Source organism: Protopterus annectens, chromosome 4.part0 (assembly GCF_019279795.1).
Source record: "Protopterus annectens isolate FY-2018-M chromosome 4.part0, PAN1.0, whole genome shotgun sequence".
NCBI classification, from domain to species: Eukaryota; Metazoa; Chordata; order Ceratodontiformes; family Protopteridae; genus Protopterus; species Protopterus annectens.
In genome coordinates, this window is record NC_056733.1 from 1,501,001,300 (window position 1) to 1,501,023,542 (window position 22,243).

Sequence of the window (22,243 nt, forward strand, 5' to 3'; positions counted from 1 at the left end):
ACCACACAGATGTTAGAAGACATCATTAATGAAGTGTTAAGCAAGCGAACATCACACTATCCAGCATTGCTGAATCATCACAATTCTGATGATACTATGGTTTCGACTATTCAATCAGACAAAACAAAAACTCAAGACAAATTAGTTTGTTCTTTAGACATGAGTATTGACAGTGTTACAATAAAAAGTTTACTTGAAAAAAATTGGAAAATTATACAGGGTAATTCTAATATTTGTAAAGTTTTAGGAAATAAGCCCAATTTTGTTTTTAGGAACACTTTTAATATAAAAAAGTCATTGGAGGAAAATAAAACTTGGTCAAGACCTAATAACATGACTAAAAAAGGCATGTTTCCTTGTTTTAAATGTAACATGTGCAGGTACATTTCCCAAGGGCCACTAATAGTTATTGACACCATAGACAGAACTTTTCAAGTGCCAGAATATGTCAATTGTTGTACTAAAAGTGTTATTTACATTAGCATTTGCAGTTCCTGCACGGCTTTTTACGTAGGAATGACTACTAGATGCCTAAAGACACGCATTCGTGAACATGTGTATAGTATTAATAGCCATGATGAAACAAATGCTTTATTTAAGCATTCTTTAGTTTGTAAGAATTTTAAGAAATTTTTATTTACAGTCATTGAAGTGTGCAAGGCAGATTTGAGGGGGGGGTGATTTTAAGAATTACGTTGAACAAAGGGAAACATTGTGGCAAATCAGATTAAAATCTGATAAATTCCCAGGTTTAAACGAAGCGATTAACATCAAATGTTTTTTAAAGGATCGTAAGTTATGCATTGACAAGGGTATTGCAACATCTTTATTTAATTAAATGATATTATTTTTTAATTAACATTGTTAATTACATAATTGATTATTGGACTTGTTATTTAAGTAGGTTGTTTAGTTCACTTTGTATTCTGATGAAGTCTTCTGACGAAAGCGGCTATTAAAATATTATTACGCTATTTCCTGTCATTTCCTGCAAGAGTTTTTGCTTTTTCCTCGTCTTGGTTTTTTGTTGGTTCTGGTTATCTCGTGGTTTATTTGGTTTGTTGGCAACCCTAGATTTATTGTCTATTTTCATGTAAAAGTGCTCTTTAACTTAACTGGTGCTATATTCTTATGCCTAGAGTCTCAACAGTGAAAGTGTTAAGTTTATAGCAAATCCTGTGCATGTTCTTTCCTCCATCTATTGTCCTTTTTCATGGAAAACATTGTTGCTCTACATTTTTGGCATATATAGGGTGTTAAAGTTTTAGAACCTCAGCAGTGAGAGTGCTGGGCTTGTAGCAAAGTCTGTGCATTTTTACACTGTGTACTAGCTTTTAGAATAAATACCTGTTTTATAATGATGTACAACTATTCATAAGCCTGAAGACTTGAGGTTTAGTATAGCAGGGGCAGTGTTGTGTTCTCCTTAAAGGGTTCTGTTTTCATTAGTCTCATACCATATCAACTGTGTTAACTCATTCCCTCCAATGGAGTTCTGGAATTTTGCACTGTAACATCCAATGGGTGGAGCCTAAGCTTTTGGAAAGGTTCACAGGTTCATAGGCTAGCTGCCCTTGTGGTTCATTTTAAGCCTACTCAATTTCCCTTTGTGAGAATCAAGCCCTGTACCTCTTGTCTGTGATACCAACCCCTAACCCTAATCAAACTATTTCCTCATATTTCAAACAAATGTACATATGTCTGGAATCATACAGGTTACTGAGGATATATAAAGGTCAGCACCCAGTAAATATAGAAACTATTAAGTTTGCAATATTTTGTAAACAACTCACAATATCTCAACAACTACTCAAGATACCCGCATTCTGTCAGCAGCACCTTGTTCATCTAACTTAGAGTGTTCATATGATAGGTTCATAAGTGTTTACTAGGCTAACAGCCACAAGGGCCTTTTTAAGCCTAGCCATGCATCCCAACTCACTGACAAGTTCTGGTACCCTTGATAAGTGTAAGCATGGGCCTGGGACATGAACCATATACAGGTTACCTGTTTGCATCAGAGACATAGGTGCCAAACCCAGGATGAATTTTCAGCTTCCAATCCAATTGTCCAAGCTGCACTTGAATTGGATTAGGGAGGATCTCTGCTTCATATGGATCGGGACCCTGTTCCATAGACAGGGTAGTCTCTGTGATACATACCTATCTCTCCAGCAGGTTGCATCACAGGTAAGGTTTAAGTCCTTAGAATGGGTAATTCTGGTACTGTTTGTTTTGTGGATATGCAGGAGGTCCCTCAGAGTGGGGTATGACAATGCCCTGTATACCTGGCATAGATCTCCCCTCAAAAGCCTGTAGGAGACAGAATACAGGGATAAGGCCTTGAGGCAGTCTGCATAGGACATATTAATTATGCCTTGTATTCTTTTAGTGAGGAACCTCTATGGATGTTCCAATTGTTGGATATGCCTGGTTAGGGGGGATTGTACTCAAGTGTATAAGGCTAAGCAGTTCTATCTGTGCTACTTGGTTATCATGATATTTAGAAAAAATATTAAATTCATGACAATAATAATGCAAATTTTATGAACAACAATAAATATCTCTTTACCTGCACTAGACAGAGGTCAAATAGCAATACAGTTTTGTTTGTGATTGTGTAAGCTTTAAGATGAAATTTTTAATAATTTGTATGCAACATAGTTTTGAAATTACTAATGCAAATATGAACAAGCAATATTTGATGCCTAGAGGTGTCAGTAGGATGTAACTACAAAAACATCTAGAGGTGTCACTCTAATGTAATGAGTTAAATTGCTCTTTTATAGAATTATTTATTGCATTAATCTTCATTTAAGACTGCAAAGTGCATACATTTTGTTAAAAGCACACTTTATTATAATAACTTTAGAAGTCCTTGGGGGCTCAGCTCCCCAGCCTTCCAGGGGACAAAGTAAATCAGCTTTTATGGCCTTTAAACAAGGAATCTGTTAAACAGCAATATCATTCTAAAATCAAATTATCTGCCGCATAACCAGTTGACACTTAGCAAGGACCCAGGAAATTAAAATAGGGAGACCACCTCCACAAAAAGGAGGTGGAGTCTCTCAGGCTCTGTGATGGGTATGTTCCTTTTTTGGCATTTACTTCTTATAAGTCAAAGCCAACATCTCTGGCTGACCAGGTTTGCAGATGACTGAAAACCAGGAGTAGTCATGCAATCACCCCAAGATACTAACATCCTACATGAAGAACAAAGACAGATGACTGCTGCCAAAGTCATGACTTAAAACTGGGTGGCAATAAATGCATAACTGTACCCTTTGGGAAGTTAGTCACTCTAAGAAATGACATCACTGGCAACAATCCCCCTAAGAATGAGTTCAGAAGTCAAGGATTTGGGCACTTATGCAGATAGTAACCTGGCTTTCAATCAACATGTGTCTAAGGTAGTAAGGAAACGTTTCTCTGATGCTCAACGTAAAAGGATGGACATGGCATCTAGATCCAAGGAGGTCATTGTTTCTCTGTGTTCAGTCTACATCAGACCCATCATTGAGTTTAATTCCCCCTATGGTATGTACATAACCAGGCACATGCAGGAATGAGAAGATCCACAGAGGTTCTTCATAAAAAAAATATAGATTGCAAATAACATGTGCTGTGATCACTACAAAGCCATATATTTATACTCTGTTTGCTTCAGATTGAGGGGCAATCTGTGCCTGGCATACAATGCATCTTGGATCCCACTCTGATGGTCCTTTTGCACATCTGCAAAACCAATAGCATCAGAACTACTCAATCTCTAACCCTATTCAAACTTACCTGGACCAGCAGATGACAAATTGGAAATTCACCCCAGGTCTAGCACTTATGTTTCTAACAGAGAGGCAGTCTGTAAATCATACAATAGCCTCTATATATATATATATATATATATATATATATATATATATATATATATATATATATATATATATATATATATAATATACATCCCTTAGAATAACCTGGGATGCATGGCTAACCTTTAAAGGCTCCACTTGTCATTAATTTGGTATTTGTCTATGAACCTGTAACACTGAATATCTCTCATGAAGTGCAGCACAAAGCATAGATATCAGTGACAATTTTCTTCAGGATCATTTGTGGTTTCACCTAATGCAATGGAATGGTCAGTTTGGTTTTGGAATATTAATGTACATATTAAAATATTGCATAACTTCAAAACCACTAGCAAACAATTAGCAATATCTCCAGTACAGTGTAGTATAAACAGGCAGTGACAGTGTATTTTCTGTCTCCTGCCATGACACATGACACCATGACCCTCAGTAATGTAGCTGTCTCAGCCAAGAAGCTATGAATGTAAATATGAAAATGTGTATATCAAGTAACAGTGATTAATATGTCCATAGCAGAATAGCCTAGATTAATAATCTTAGTGTCACTTTAGTACTTACATCATGCTCTTTTATGCTCCTTATTAACTGGAAAGTCAGTTAGTTAAGGAGACCAATCCTAAAAAATATCACGACTTCATAAGGAACTACAGATGCTAAATGGAAACTTGCGGCAAAGACACAATAAGTGTAAAAGAGTTAATGGGATTGTATGTAGTGTTTCATACTAGTTGTCTTGATAATACTCTGGTTCTTAAAAAAAAACTTATATCAGTGCTTTTGCAGTACACATTTCCAAATTCATAACAGACAAATGGCTAAGTTCTGTATACAGGGTCCTTGATTTTATTAGTCAAGATCATGTTTGAATACCAATGACACATTAAATACAGCCTTAAGAGCTCTTACATACTCACAGCACTGTAAACTATCAGTTGATAGTATGAACACAATATATTAGCATTCTGACATGATACCAACTCTTCCTGTGTAGGTGTTTTCTTTTTTTTTTCCATTTATTTTCCAGCAATGTCATTTCTACTGAGCCACTGAGACTTTGGACAGAAAATTCATCAGGTAATTCACAACCACATAACAATATGTGACTAGATGGGGTTTCCTTATTGTCTTTAGATAAATATGTAAATAGGTCAGAAAATGAGTACTGCTGCTTTAGTAGCATGGTTGTGAACGTTGGTAGACACACACACACACACACACACACACACACACACACACACACACACACACGCACACACACACACACACACACACATACCTGTAAGCAAATGTACATTCCTTAGGAAATTGTTTACTCTGAATTATCTGGTGTCTAGAACATAAACTGCATATATGCCATTACATATTTGTGCCACTGGGGACACTGTTGCATGTCTGTCTCTGTTATATTCCTGCTACTCCACATGAATGGGTTATGTGATAACGTTCAGATCATCACTGACCATTCATGCAGAGCGGGGTTACTCTTACTGTTATTAACATTCAGTGATCTACTGCTTTGTACACTCCCACTGGGGGGTGCTTTGTATTGCGGCTCTCTGCGAAGGTGGACCACTGTGGTTGTTGCACTAAGCTTCTTTGCACTGTAATGGGAGGAAATCTGCAGTATGTCTCCCTTTATATTTTGTAGTTGTAGTGGGCATACTGTAAATGCATATAATGATGTAGGTACTCAGCCATGTTCTGCTGAGCAAAATGTTAGTGTATCGATGAGGCCAGGATACTGTTCTTTGAGTCTGGTGTGGATAGTACACACAAGATGACTTGTAGTTTTACATGCTTATTGGCCATATAGGCTCAAATAGTGTCATGTTTGTGAATCACAGAAAAAAAAACTAGCCTAGAGGATTTGCATTTGTACTGCATACTAGGCTTGATCTACATGTACAGTCATGTAAGTTAACTTCTGCATTTATAGGGGCACTTAAATTACACATGGCTCTAGAATGTGTTCATTTCAATGTCCTAGCCCTGTGCATACATTTACCACACTTATGAACACTATAACAAGTCTGCATATTTCTGTTAAACATTCTATTTCTTATTACGTCTCACCTGCATTTTCAAAACTGCCAGAAAACACTGAATGAAATACAATTCATCACATCACTTAAGAAAAAAAAAAAAGAAAACATCTGCAAAAACATTCTGCATCTCCTAGAAACCATGTTTACTAATGACTGTGTAAGCTGTGATAAGGTTATTTTTTTACTTGGGTACATGGGTCTGTGATTGCATTTCTGAATGTTCTGTGGTACACTTCATTTTATATCAATAGAACATAAAAATCAAGAACTGCAGTCTGTTATTCTTGCCATACAAACTTTATTATTGTCATATAAAAAAAGAAAGAATTAGTAATTTATACTATTCAGAAGCTGATGCTTTTAAATGATAGATTTAAGGCACAGTATATTTAAATATTGTGCTTTCAGTGACTGTGCAATTATAAGTGTTGCCAAACAAGGACAGGATTTTTTGCTGTGCAGTTTCTTTCTTCATAGATGATGTTTGGTTGCATAAAGCACAGTGAAATATCTGGTTAATTTAGAAGTGTGACTGTGCAATTATAAGTGTTGCCAAACAAGGACAGGATTTTTTGCTGTGCAGTTTCTTTCTTCAAAGATGACATTTGCTTGCATAAAGCACAGTGAAAAATATCTGGTTAATTTAGAAGTGTTACATGCTTGCAAATCTAACCTTTTTGAAAATATGTCACTCATTCAAACATACATAACATATCCAAACAGAGTATCCTTACCTATATTTATAAATTGCTGTCTGTGGATCTTATTTATATTAATAAATATGTTAAACAAAACTATGAAACAGTATACTCTTAGGTATGTAACTGTTTTAATATTATCTTAACAAGATTAGATAAATTTTGCTATACACATTGGTCTAGACCAATCAGTGTATAACATTTTCTGTTTGTTGGAGAATTGTTCCCTGTGTTAATGGGGAATGTTATATATCACAGGTGTCAAAGCATTCAGCTTTTGTCTTTTGTAATTTAATAGTTTTCCTTCTTTTAGATAAATCTAATGTAAAAAGTAATATGGAAGTATACAGAACAATATTGTTTTAGCTGCAATTTTTACCTATCTGATAGTTTCTTTCCCAGTCTTCATAAGACTGGCCTTGTCACTGCTTCCTAAATTGTAGAATTAAGCCATTGTCTTTCATTCAACAACCTTTTGAAGGCTATTTGCAATCACTCAGAACTATTTCTGAGAGATAAAGGTAATGCTTAATGACCTTTAAAAGCAATAAATAGTGAACTTCCTTCCCCTTCTCCAGGCCAGCCCACGCTATTTTCATTTTAAGATGTGGTACCCAACTGAATTCTGTGGATTTCCCTCAGGTAGTTAAAAATTTTGGTCTTGCTTATTCACTACAAACTCCATTCATCAAGACAGTATGCATTAATGTGTTTTAGCCACTGCACCTATAAGTTTGGATGCAGAAGTGTCAGGTTATTTGCTTCCTCTAAACTACTTTTTTTAACGGTGACACTTGTTACTGTATTTTCAAATATTCTCCTAAACATCACTGCCTGTTTATAACACTGATTTGCTTTCGGATCATTTGCTTTAACATCTATTTCTATTTTATTCTGTCTACTATCCCCCACAACAGTTGCATAATTCTTTCATAGGAACATAGATTCATGTGCTTTTCTCCCCATATGCTTAATCAGTAGTTTTACCCTGCTCGTAAGCTTCAGCATTTTAGACAAGTCCTCTAACCTTGAAAAGTATTTCCTGTCTTTCTGAACCATCTTTAGAATGAACCTGTTTTACAACTCTGTGTCCTCAGCAAGATGGTAAATCTCTCTAAGCATTGTGGAAGACCAAAGATAACCCTTTAATGACGCATATGTTACTCAACTGGTTATAGTCCATTCAATGGAGTAAACGTTTCCTAGAAATCTCTGTATTCTGCTTACTAGCAAATGCACTTACCAATGATACTACCAAAGGTCAACTATAATAAAGTGTTATTTATATATCAGCTATTTGTGTTCTACCATATTAGGGTCTTGCTTAAGCAATATATAAAATGGGAAGCACAGTAGAATATATCGTCCTTACAGATGAAAAAAATGCAATCACATCAGATGAATTGTTTCAATTGTGAAAGATCTATGAACTGTACATATGTTTAAACTATTAAGTATTTTGCACCAGCCAGTACAAATACAGTATATGACATTAACTACTGGGCCACCTGCTGTACAAGTAGCAGAACATGTCTGCCAGTAAGCCTGTGGGGGGTAGTGCCATTTGTGTCAGCCATTAAAGCTTGTTAAGGTTAGAATAATTGAATATATATTGGAATTAAGAAACAAAATGAAGAACATGCTATACACAACTGCAAAATGCAATGCTTTGTGGCACTTTTTCTTTTTGCTGGTATTGAGAGATTTTGTGTCCTAAGGGTTGGGATTCTTCCTGTATTCTTACAAAGTAATAATAATAATAATAATAATAATAATAATAATAATAATAATAATAATAATACATCTTTCTGTTGGTTTACTCTCAGGTCTTAGAAACATTCAGGTGTAGGGTTACATGTAACATAAACATAAAGGTGAGTAGAAAATAATGCCGGGAAATACATTTTAGTGGAAATTTTAAACATAGTATGTATGCTGTCTATTGGTTATGCATTTTCAGTGATCATGCAAGTAATAGGACGTATCCTTTATGACCATTCATAGATAAGTTGAACAAATACTACTCCATTTGTGTGTACTGGTAATATTGGAGAAATTCAGGACATTTTTAACATGACAATATAAAATAAAAATTCCCATGCGTCCCATTGTATCTGGGAGAAAATGGGCCACATATAACATTTCAATTTTTATTGAAAAGTTACTAAGACCCATGGTAGACCGAATAGCAACAGTATTGAAAGATACACAAAATTTATTACAAGATATCCAGATGTTCAACAAGCAGGATAATATTAGAGATTCTTTTTTATTAGTTACCCTGGATGTATGTAACTTGTTTACTTGCATTCCCAATGCATATGGGTTGCAAGCTATACGAGAAGTCATGGTGAGTATGAGTGGCTTCTCTAATGATAGGCAGATCCTTGTAGGCCATTTACTTGATACAGTACTCAGCAACAATGTGTTTACCTTCAATCAGAGGTATTACTTACAGACATGGGGTGTGGCTATGGGCACCCCATGCGCGAATTCGTATGCCAATTTGGTATTACACTTTTGGGAAACGCATTGCTTGTTTAATAATGATTGGATGAATAAAATATGCCTATATAGAAGATTTGTAGATGACATCCTGCTATTTTGGAGAGGTACCACTGAAGAGTTGAACAATTTTGTTCACTACCTACACTCTACCACAGACTTTTTGAAGTTCACTTTACAACAGTCTGAGGAACAGATCAACTTCTTAGATGTTCAGTTATATAAAGATAATGAAGGCAATATTCAAACTGGACTCTATAGGAAAGAATGCTGGAGGAACAGCATCCTTGAGTCTAGTAGCATGCATCCTAGGCATGTCTATCCTGGTATAGTGAAAGCCCAATTTACTAGGTTACAAAGAATTATACAGCATCCCACCAGTTTGGAAGAGGAAGCGGACAATATGACTAAGATATTTCTAGCCAGAGGCTATGACAATACTATGGTAAATGAGATAAAACAGAAAACCTTATACCATTATTTATTGAACACTCCGATTTATGTAGACAATACCAACAATGTGACACATAGTTACCCTTGGAATAGAGGCCCAGTTCAGAAGAAAGGTGTGTTCAATAAGAATAGACTTTCTTACATGATGAAATATACTAATGATAGTGAGCAGATTAGAAAGATAGTATCCAAACATTGGAACATCTTGACAGTCACTGAAGAGATTAGAACTTTAGTTGGTATGAAACCTCATTTCATTTTTCGAACATGTGACAATCTTAAAATGATATTTTCCAAGAACTTCAATGAGGCAGATACACATAATTTTTACAACAAAGTAGGTACTTTTCCTTGCACTAATTGCAACATGTGCAAATGGATAACTACTACCCAGGTCTTTACACATGTGAATGGGATTTTTGAATTTGAACCTAGGGCATATTATGATTGCAACACTAGCAACTTGATTTATATGGCCAACTGTCAATACTGTCCAGCATTCTATATAGGTTTAACAACTCGAAAGCTGAGAGACCGTATATATAATCACAGTTATGATATACGGAAAAACAAAGAGTCTAATGCTCTAGCTAGACACATAGGAATACATCCAGAACATGCCTTCAAGTTTAGAGTGTTACAAACTTTAAAGAGAAGTGGAAGGCTGGGTGATAATTCTAACCAGTTGGCTAAACTAGAATTAGACTGGATCTTTAAAACAGGAGCCCATATTGAGCCAGGTATTAATAATTACATATCTTTGAAGCCTATTCTGATTGATAGATAATCTTATTCTGAGTGCTTCACATTCTCCTTTTGATGTTTCTTATAAATATTATTATAAGATAAAAAGTTGACTTGATGGGCTTGTTTTGACGTTTTGAAGGTTTTGTCATTTTATAAAACTTCATTGCACATAATGTGCCTTATATGGTTATTTTTATGTTGTTAACTGACAGTCAATATAGTTTAAATTATATAGATTAACATTAAAGATGAATAATTGATCTGGACTGGGGTAGTAAGGTTGGATTTCAGTCCCTTCACTGGAGACACTTAGTAGGCCTACATGATGTAACTCATCAGTGATTGAACTTGATATTTACTCTCATTTGAGCAAACCCTAGTCTAGAACTCAGAACTTTGACATCTTTTTACCTTGGTTGAACTCAAGTGAAACTTGAGAATGAACATAATGTTCATTTTCTTAGATACTACACATTTTTTACATGTCTTCAGGTATCTTTTTCCTTTGGACTTGCAGCCATTATATGGTTGAGTTCTTAAAGCAAGGACACGTGAACAATGTAATGTACACACTTTTTAGATGCTAGTTGAAACAGTGCTTTCTGCCTAGAGCTATGGTTTACAGTAGAACAGTGCTTTTTTAAAAATCACTGATTCTGCTGATTTAGTTATTTGTGTTCAATGGCATTTCTGCAGACTTCCGTAAGTTGTTGGCCAGAGAAGTCAGTGAGGGAAATTATGCAAGTGATCAAGTTCTGTTAGGGCAGGTTTCTGTTGTCAATTTTAATTAAGTAAAGTTATATGATGTAAGCATTACTTGGAATAGATTCATGATATGCCATCTTTAAATAGCCTTAAGTGATACGCACAGAGCTCTCATTTCATATTTTCATGCATTAGTTTTATGTTCAAAATTAGTTCACATTTGCTGATATTTAAGGTGTTGTTAAGCTATATGATAAATGAATGATTCATGGAATTATTTTATATCTGAAATCATAATTTCGATAGTGATGTTATGATGAATGAATGAAGTCCCTTAATGATTATTACTAAGATATGAAAATAATGGTCATGTTTTATGTCATACAAAAAATTTTTTTAAAACTTGTCACAATATATTAACATTTGTTACAGTTCGCATTTTTATGTTGCAGCATATGAGCGGATACCAGGGGCAACATATTTGATTGAAAAAAGGGAACTGATTAGATACAGCTGTTATAATGATTAAGCATACCTTGATTGGGTTTGGGTTGCTATTGGTTTTAACTTACTTTAAAAGTGAAGCACTTTATGGCATTGAATGAGATCTGATGAAGCGTGCGTTTTCAGCACGTGAAAGCGCTTATCTTTTTTATTTTTTTTATTGTTTTCATGTCCATTGAATAAATTGGATTTATACCTTCTCGTGGTGTGTCCTGAGGTTCTTCTACGATATCAACATGACAATATACTACGATGCATTTATTGTAATTGGATGTGATTGTTTAGCTCATCCGATTGTTTATTTTGAATGTGTACTGTGCTATAGCAGTTCTATAATTGCTATGAGTCAATCAAGAAGGCACTACTAGAAGAGTTTCTTGCATAAAGTCTAACAAGGTTATAACTTCCAGTATTTTGTGATCTAATACTCTGCTTATGGAGTCTCCTCACCATCACATATTCACATTTACACTTAGTAAAACATTTCAGACTGTTTTTTCTCCATATTTTCAAGTCAGTTTCCTCTTTTGTTAAAGATATTTACAAATGTATTTTTCCCGTAGTGGTCAGAGAAAAAACAATTGGAAGTCTGACTGTAAAGGGATATTCGACTTAATGTGATGTCTTAATGGTCTGCATTACCTTATTGACTTAATGGGATGCCTCAGTATATCTGAGATGGCTTAGTGGTAAATCACGTTGGCTATGATGTGCAGGGTCCAGGTTTGATCCTATCAGAGGCTTAATGGTCTGCATTACCTTTCTGCCATGTTTGGCGCACATTACTGATTTGAGAGTAAGTTAGAAATTCCTGGAAAGTTTACTCTGTGCCCCCTAAATGCGTGTGAAAGAAACCTGTGATCCTTTCACCTTACATCCTGAATCTTATTTCATGAACACTTAGACCATACATTTGAATTTCTACAGATGGATTCCTTTTAAACAATGCAACTAAATTCTCAATCTGTTTATCAGTTTTTCATCTAGTTACTGATAACTGTGATGCTAAGTACCATATATGAATGTTTCAAGCCACAGATAAGGACACATCTGGTAATGACTCTGCTTTTTTTATGATGCCCTCTCCATTACATATCTCATATGTCTTTTCAAGCCAAGTCATGTATTCCTGTATGCCTATTGCATAAAAATTTCTGCACTTTAATTTGTTCGTTTGATTATGTTTTTGCTCCTGTCTTTATCAGACTTAAATATGTCACACTGCGTCTTCCACCCTACTAGTACTTTAAGCACCCAAGACAAGATGCATTCTTCATACCTGGAGTTGCTAGCCCTCTCCTGTGATTTTTTTCATTGAAGACTCTCAGTGCCATCTTTAATCTGCAGTGATGGTATGTCCTTCAGAAGATAGAATAGTGCAAAGATCGAACATGAATTGGAAAGTGGTGCATTTGGGGGTGTCTATTTTACTGATTTCACCCTTCCAAATCTCTTTATGGTTCAAAGGATTTGAATAAGATTCCTATCCTTTACTGTGTTATGGAATAGTGGTGATAGTCACACCATTTATTTACTCTTCAGAATTCTATTAATCTGGATGTAGTCATATTTTAGCAATTAAAACTTTGGTACGACATTAGTCCCTCTGGACCTTCTTCACACTTTCTGTGAGACCCTCTGGAAAATCTTCACACTTTCTATGGGGCATTCACATTTACATATCCTGCACTTGTAATCATCATCATCAACAAATTTTTCCCAATTTGGTTGTTGCTTCTTCTCCTCTTTGCATTTGTTTACTAATCACCCTCTTCAGCATCTTCATGTAGTATAACAGGAGTTTGATACCTCTGTGCTGCCTGCATTTGCAAATATCCAATTTGTTCATGAATACTGAAACTAGAACTCTTATCTACCAGTCATCTGAGACACACCTCTCTCTCTCCCTCTCTCTCTCCATAGTGAAATGTGTACTTTCAGGATCCTTTTCTTTCCTAATGCCCCAACATTTTGATCATATCTGCTGCTGTGACTTCATATTACTTCGAGCACTTTGCACCTCTTCCAAGGTGGGATCTCCTTTGTCTTTTATTGTAGGCTGTGCATATGGCAGTACAGCTTCTGTAAGCATATCTTCATTCATCTCCTGACTTAGTCTTTGTATCTGCCATTTATGACCTCAGGACTCCTAAACAGATTGCTGTTGATATCCCTTTTGAATGGCATCATTTGATTATCTTTCTTTCTGGTTTTGCCTCAAAACCACATAGAGTTTATATATACAATCTGCAGAGTCACCCTTCACGGTCTCTACCCGGTTCCACTTCTTCCTGAGGTGCTGCAGTCCTGTATAGTTCCTTGAACTCATATGCTTTCATTTCAGTCAATGTTCAGGTCTTCACCATAATCTCTGATCTTAAAGCCTTCTCTGACCACTGCTTGTGGATGATTGTGACTACTAGTAGTTTATGCTTTGCGCTGACTATTTCATTAAGGATGACTTTGCAATCTCTGATTTGACTCGTGTCCTTTCATTACTAGGAGAAAGCCTGTCTGAGTTTCATGTTGGTCACTTGTAGGTAATCTTATGACTGTCTCTAATTTGTAAACCACATGTTGACAAACCTTAAGCCATATGCCACATAATTCCTGTACCCCAACTATGTGGACCAATGCAAATATAATATCCTGTTCTGTCTGCTCCAATATGAGCACTCAGGTCTCCAGTTATTAAAACTAACTCATTTTCTTCTGTACCTTATTGAGAAGATCCTGCAGTCTAGTGCCTGAATGCCATTTTTCTCTCCATTGCAGCCCTGCTGTGAGGCACAAGTTGAGATCATTAAGACTGCTCCATCTTTACACTGGAGTCCAATTGCAATGAGTCTGTTACTGATTCTGATGACATCCCTCATTGTCTTCACAATATTCTCTCTCACTACAATTCCCACCCCATTTATAATCTTTACCCTGTATCCCAGGCATACAGTCTTTGCTGCAATATCCTTCCAGCTTGTCTCCTGGATGCACAGAATATCCAATATTTTCCTTACCACTTCCACTCTGTCCAATCAGTGCACCTGTATTTCATGTACTAAATCTTAGTTCATTTTTTACAGGATGCTTGGGTTAATATACATCTTTCAGGGGTTAATATACATCTTTCATTCAACAAAGTTTTATTTCAGGTAACCTAGTCTGGCAAGTGGTCACTATCTGGCCAATAGCTTACTGACCTATAGCTTCTGGGCTTTATGGCAGGCACACATACTGGCCAACAGGGGCATGCAGACCGCCCCTTTTACTATTGGCATAAGTTCCTTGTGTAGGGTGAAGAAATAACATAGGTCCTCAACCCACATAGCACAGGCAAATAACCAAGTCCCTTTTAGTTACATTACCTGGAGATAATTTTTGCACCACATAATGGCTAGGCATGACATTGCAGTTTGTGTCTCATGTTCTCCTATCTAGAATGTACTATGTGCCACAATTAATGCCTAAAGTGGTTGGTCCAAAAGACATATCCTCCAATAAGTACCACCTACAGTCTGTGCTGCTGTCCATAGCTCCATACATAATTGGATATGATCTTATTACAGACCTGTCAGGTACAACTGAGAGGGCTGGGTTTGAATTTGGTATCTTCCATCCTTGAGGTAAAATCACCAACCTTGTTACTAGTAGATAGGAGGAACTCTGCACAGATATGGAGAGAACATACAAGCTCTAGCAAAGGGTGAACAGAGTTGGTCAAGACCAAATTGTGTACCTTGCATCTATAACAGTGCATAGACACACACACACACACACACACACACACACACACACACACACACACACACACACACACACACACACACACACACACACACACACACACACACACACACACACACACACACACACACACACACACACACACACACACACACACACACACATTCTTGGTGTAAGATTTGAGCCCAGATCATATGGACCAGTTCACTTCATAAATCAGTCAAATTAAGCCTCAATGGATGATGCAGTAATATTTACCAAATAATCACAGGAAGTAGAAGAAGTATAGTTATAAGCAGCAGCAGGTTTAATCACATGTGATTAAACCTGCTGCTGCTTACACCTACAGGCTCGTGTTTTATTATTACCTTCTGCCTCTTTGGGTGCCTGTTGTGGTTTTATTATTTACCAAATAATGTGAACAATATCTGTCTAAAGTGCAGGTCACTGTGAAATCCCCATGTCATGCAGGACTGACCACTAATTGTCTAACTGCAAGTCTGGCATGCAAGAAAACCATTATTTGGGCTATATAACAGGCTGAGGGATACTTAAACTACAGGCTAAAAAAGCCGAGCCTGTACCAAACCTGTCCATTCCAACCACAAAAAAGCAAGTTAAGGCTTTTTAGAATGGGTTTTGCATGAAACTATGTTAATTTATTTAATCATACTCTAGTATTTAGGACTAATGTACTTCATGCTATATCACCTTTCATTCAAATGACGGCACTTCAAATGTAAGTCTATCCAGATGAGATGAGATATGTAAGAAACCAGAATGCTTTGTCTCAATATAGCAAAGCAGAATAGCAAACAAAAACATAACACATTAAAGATCCTGCAGACTGTTTTGTGAATTTATTATGCCCTGAGTTATTAGTTGTTTCCCTGCAAAATAATGTTATATAGTTTGCTACCACATAGCAGAAGGTGATGGTCATTAACATAGCAAAAAATTTATAGCCATGCCAAGTTGCATGATTAAAATTCAGCAGACTAAGTGAGCTGCAGTGAAAACAATGACACTGAAAACGTGCTGTAGAACAACATCACTTTTTCCTCATTTTGTTCCTTTTCTCCAAGTTTGTGTGTGTGTGTGTGTGTGTGTGTGTGTGTGTGTGTGTGTGTGTGTGTGTGTGTGTGTGTGTGTGTGTGTGTGTGTGTGTGTGTGTGTGTGTGTGTGTGTGTGTGTGTGTGTGTGTGAGACATAAACTGAAGCACATCTGCTTCAATCACATGTTGGTGTTGAGAGCAGTTGGTGTTCTGGAGTTTCATTTTTTTTGTCTCGGTCTTTTGAAAGTTGGGTGAGCTTTTGGGTCTCTGCAGGCACACACATGTACACATGAACATGAGCACACACACACACACACACACACACACACACACACACACACACACACACACACACACACACACACACACACACACACACACACACACATTGGTGGCACACTTTGAAGCTCTAGGAAGCATGCACTTCGATTGTGAACCTCCTGGAAGCCTCTCTCATTGGCTCTATGGCTCTACATTTGAGTCAATGAATGAGACTTCCAGCAGCTTTTCACATCTTATGTCAAAAAACACACCAGCTATGAAGTAAATCAGGGAGTTAGTGAGACTGAGACAGTTTCTTTATTTTTATTTCCTCCTCTCTTTTCTTTTTCTAATAGTTATGGGAGGCCCCCACCAAACAGCATCAGGCCCTAGGTTGCTGCCTAGCTTGCCCTGTGCTAGATCCAGCCCTAATTGAAGTACATAGTATCCATTTGCTTTGCATTAATGCAAACTTTAATGCTTTAGGTACTGATTAATTCATAGTGGACCATTCATATTAGAACAGGTTGCCAGCACTATTGTTCAAAATGAGCTGATCCACCATAGATGCAAATCCCTGTAATGGCCTAGTTCAATACCAGATGGTGAATTTAGAGAAGTTACTGAAACATTTAATTTTTTATCATTTCCCTAATACCTGTTGACCATCATACCTTGTGATTTGACCTATTCATTCCCTATCACATGGGCAAGTGTCAACCAAGAGTTTCCCCCACTTAGAAAACATATTCTTTGGTCCTATATTTCACCCATAGTTGCTTTGCTTGCAGGTCTTAAAGGGAATGTGTAAAGGGATGCTCACTTTGATCATCCCTCACTTAAAGAAAGGACATTTTCAGTAAGAAGTCCTGCCTCCTTCCCTCAAGCACAGAAAATGGTTACACTGGTCACTAGCAGAGAAACCGTACTTCCCTAGCTGTTCCCAGAGTACCCACTGCCCTTTCCATCCCAAGAGAGGTAAGCAAGCTATGCCCCTTCACTTCTCTCCCTTCCTTCCAGGCTCCTCCAGTTCTTGGTTTGGTAAATAAGCCTCAGCCACCTGCGCTGCAGTAAGGGTTCTATCCCTCTTTGTCATAGGGCCAGGGAATTAATGAAACTTCATTAATAGTTTGTTTTTCATACTTATGACTTTTTTTCTTATTGACCTGTGTACCTTTCTATTTTTAGGTTAAATCTGTGGCACTGCATTCAATAATGTGTCTGATCTGCAAGGTAAAGATAGTATGGTAATTTCCTGGAGTGACTAGAATTAGAATCCTACAGGCTATAGAGTATAGTTTCTGACACAGATATACTCTGGTCAGAGTTTAAATGGTTGTCTAACTGTGTTCTTCAATATTTAGTAATGTCACTTTTGCTATTTAACTTTTTGCAATCATAATTTATGTACTTTTCACAAAATCTCATGATGATAAAGTTAAATTGCAGATGCATTCATTAATGCCATATTAGTGGTGTACTATTTTGTGTAACTTTGGTCTTTTTTGTTGAAGTAAAACGTTGGCTAATTTCAGCATATCTGGTTATTCAAAGTCCATTTTTCATTTTTATGTCTGACAAGAATACTCCAAAAAATGGACACAGTACAGAGACCTGTGGGACACCACTGCCAATCCTTACAAATTAAATAGGCAGCACCTCACTCAGATTTGTTGTGTCTTGTTTAACCAGTATTTTTTGTCCAGGAAAATACACATGCGTTAGTATTTAATTTTTCAATTATTCCCTTTTGGGGAAAAGTGCATGTTGTCTTAGTGCATGCTTCTTATATTAAACTTGTTAACAGTTCCTTTGTGCAATGCTGATGTAACCTTTCCTAATAGCTTTCAAGTATCAGCCCTGAAGACTTAGACAGCCATATCACTGCTATGAAAGAGATCAAGAGGTGATGCAGGTGACAACTATGCCAAAATCCCAACACACTTGACAGCAAGCATAATATACTTGCCATTGAGAGAAGTGCACAGAGGGAATGGTTTAGGGAATGGACTAAAATTTGGCAGGAATATTTATTAACTGGAATATTTATTACAAAAAGGCTTTCTCGTGCCACAAAGAAAATACTTACAAAATATGAATACGATTTATTTTAAATGCTTCCACATCAGAACTGCTCCTTATATCCAAATGTTTATGATTCTGTTTTCTAAATTTTTTCTCAGAAAACCAAGTAATGGATGTGTTCTTAGGTTCATAGGTTCATAGGTTTATACTAGGCTATCTGCCCTAAGGCATTTATAAGCCTAGCCCAAATTTTTGTGGCTTACGCCACCCCTTATATGAAAAAATACTGTGCCCATTAGTTTGCTGTGCCTCTGTCCAGCAGTGACACAGAGATGATTCCCGGGGTAAACCTACGATCTCCCATCCACAGGTCTAGATTTCTCTTGAACAGAGTCAGCGAGGTGCTCTGCCTCACATGGACCGGGATTTTATTCCACAGCATAGGGAGTCTCTGAGTGATAAATATATCCCTCCAGCACATCCTATTTATATCCGTGCTAAGGTTTAAGTCGCTTGCTCTAGTGGTTTTGGTGGATTTGGATTTTTTGAGGTGGAGCATGTCCATTAATTCCGGGTTGGACATGGCCTTGTATGTCAGGCACATGTCACCTCTGAGCAGACGGTATGCGACTGAATAGAGCTGGAATTTCTTCAATCTGGCAGCATATGACAGATTTTGGAGTCCCTTTATCCTTTTGGTGAGGAACTTTGGGGTCTCTCCAATTGCTGCAGATGTCGGGTGAGATACATCCCGAATGGGGCATTGTACTCGATCATTGGTCTGATAAGTGAAGAGTACAGGGAACAATGACCTCACTAGATCTGGATGTGAATCCCTTCATGATCAGGTGGGCAATGTAGAAGGTCTTTCTAACTACTTTAGCAACGTGAGTGTCAAAAGAAAGGCCACTGTCAACCTGGGTCCCCAGGTCCCTGATAACCTCTTCTGTGCTTAGTGGATTGCCACCTATATGGTAGCTTGGGGTTACCTTGTTTTTCCCGAAGGGTATGACTATACATTTTTGGCGTTTAACTTCAGGCCATGGCTCTGGCACCAGCTATCTGTTTCCGTGAGTCCCTTCTGAAGGATATCCGTGTCCGATGCACTTTCCACTATGGCCCAGTTTGCAGTCGCCTGCAAACTTTGTCAGCCAAAGTCCTCCCATGTTGGCCTGTACTTCTGAGAAGTAGATGCCAAACAATAGGGGCCAAGGACCGAGCCCTGTGGGACACCACTTGTGACCGGCTTGGAGTCTGACACAGCGCCAGCAACTCTAACCCTGTGGGTTCTGTCCTTAAGCCAGTTTGCAACCCATCTTGTGACATATGGGTTTACATTTAAGCTGGTAAGTTTTTCTACAATACCCGAGTGGGGTATTATGTCAAAGCCTTTGCAAGGTCAAGGTAGGCTGTATGGACTGCCTTTCCTCATCAATGGCCTTGGTGACTGTTTCAAGAAGTCACCAAGTTCAAAAGGCATGATCTTCCCTTGACAAAGCCAAACTGGGTCGGGTCCAATGTCTGCAAGTCCCCTATATCTTTGTTTATGAGCTCCATTATGATCCTCTCCATAGCTTTGCAGACTAGACTTGTTAAGCTTATGGGGCGTAATTACCAGGGTCCGAGCCGCCTTTGTGGAGTGGGACCACAGTTGCCGACGCCACTCCTTGGGCACGTATCCTGTGGTAAGGCTGAGATTAAACAGCTGCCTTATGTGCGGGTTTAATTCCTCATTTAGCTCGTGTAGCACACAGCCGGGGACACCATCCGGTCCCATTGATGCTGTGTTTTTAGCTTTAGAGAGAGCAGCTTTCACCTGCGCATTTGAGATGTCCGGGAGGCTACACTGGCTGGGATAGTTATCTCTCCTTTAGGGGAGAGGGGTGAAGTTTGCACTGAACCTGTCTGCCAGTATGTTGGCAATGTCTGTGGGTTCAGTGATTTTTGTATCATTTTGGACTAATTCTGAGCATATCTGGGAGTTTCCACCCAGGTTCCTAACATAGCTGAAAAAGGCCTTATGATTGTCCTTTGAATCCATGGCAATTTTTCTCTCAAAATTGGCCTTAGTTGATTTTATGAGTGCTCGTATTTTTTACTAATAATGATCAGGGTGACTTCCCTTTTATGGATTTTGTTCTATCGTGTAATAGCTTTCTCCTCTTATTGTAAAGTTTGTTAATGGCTGGGGTCCACCAGACTGGATGTTTACCTTTGTGGAAAGAGTCTTGGTTTTATTTGGGATTGCCTGATCCATGCAGTCCTGGAGGTGTTCATAGAAGGCATTTGTAAGGGCTTCCGCAGCTTGGGTTGTGGTTTCCTCTGGCTCAGGGGCCTTGAAGGATACCACACCAGTCTTGAGTAGTGTGAAGTTTGCTTTAGAGAAGTTCTTCACTATGGACTTTTTTGTTTGGGGTGGGGGCGGGATGTGAATTTCCAGTGAGATTAGTTTATGATCAGATCTCACCAATGAGGGATATACTTCGTGTGGAGCATTTTGTCCCCATGTTTGTGACAATGAGATCTAGTATATTTTCTCCTCTCGTGGGAACAGTGACTAGCTGTTCCATGGCATTTGAATTTATGAACTCCAGGAACCGTTGGGCTAGAAAGTTAGGGCTTGAGTAATGTTCCCAGTCTATATTCGGTAGTTGAAGTCACCCAATATGATGGTGTTTGGAGATACATTTATACCCTCCAGTGTCTTCAGGAAGGCTGTGTGGGGTTCCTGAGTTTGAGAGGGTGGCCTGTAGCATGCTACAATTTGTAGAGCAGTTTTGCCTATGGTTAGTTGCACCTGGATGGTTTCGAAGCCGTGCGTTGCCACCAACCTGGAGGTGTGGGTATCCTTTATGAATATGGATACACCCTCCTTTTGTGGTGTGGTCCGGGTTTTGGGGCCGAACGCATGATATGAGGTAAAACCTAATAGTGCCGGGGTGCTCTCAGGAGCCTTGAACCAGGTTTCAGTTATAGCACAGACATCGATGTTCTCCATACTGAGAAGGGCCTCGAAAGTGCATTTTGAGATTTAGACTTCTGGCATTGAGCAGCATTACCCTCAGTTTCTTCCCATTTTTGTTTTCTAGGGTGGTAGGTTTAGAATTTGAGCCTTGCCTAAAAAGGCACTATGGGGGTGGCAAGAGCCTTAGCCAATATCCGAATCCCAGGGTGACAGGTGCAAGCCGCCCTTAAGCAGCGTGGCTTGTCAAGCATGTCATCCCAGGCAGACAGACACTGGATCCCCTTTGAATGACACCAGACATTAAGCCAATTGTTAAAGCTGATCATCTTGTCTCTATATTGTGGCATCATTCTTGGTGAAGGAAGGATACTGCTCAGGGTTAGGGTCATACCTGCCTGGGCTACATAATCAGAGAGCTCCTCTATGTCTCTTTCATGTAGTCAAGGGAGGTACGTCTCAGGTCGCTCACACCAGCATGGACAATGACTGTGTCATATTTGTACTTGCCGTGGAGTGACCCGAGTGCTTGTATTATGTGGCGGATTCTAGCTCGCCGATAGGCAACTTACTGTGACCCTCTCCTTGCTCAGCCTGGTGAGTGGGACGCCAGAGTGTCTGACTATGGAGTCACCTATGACAAGTATGTTTGGTGTTGTATTTGGCCTTAAGG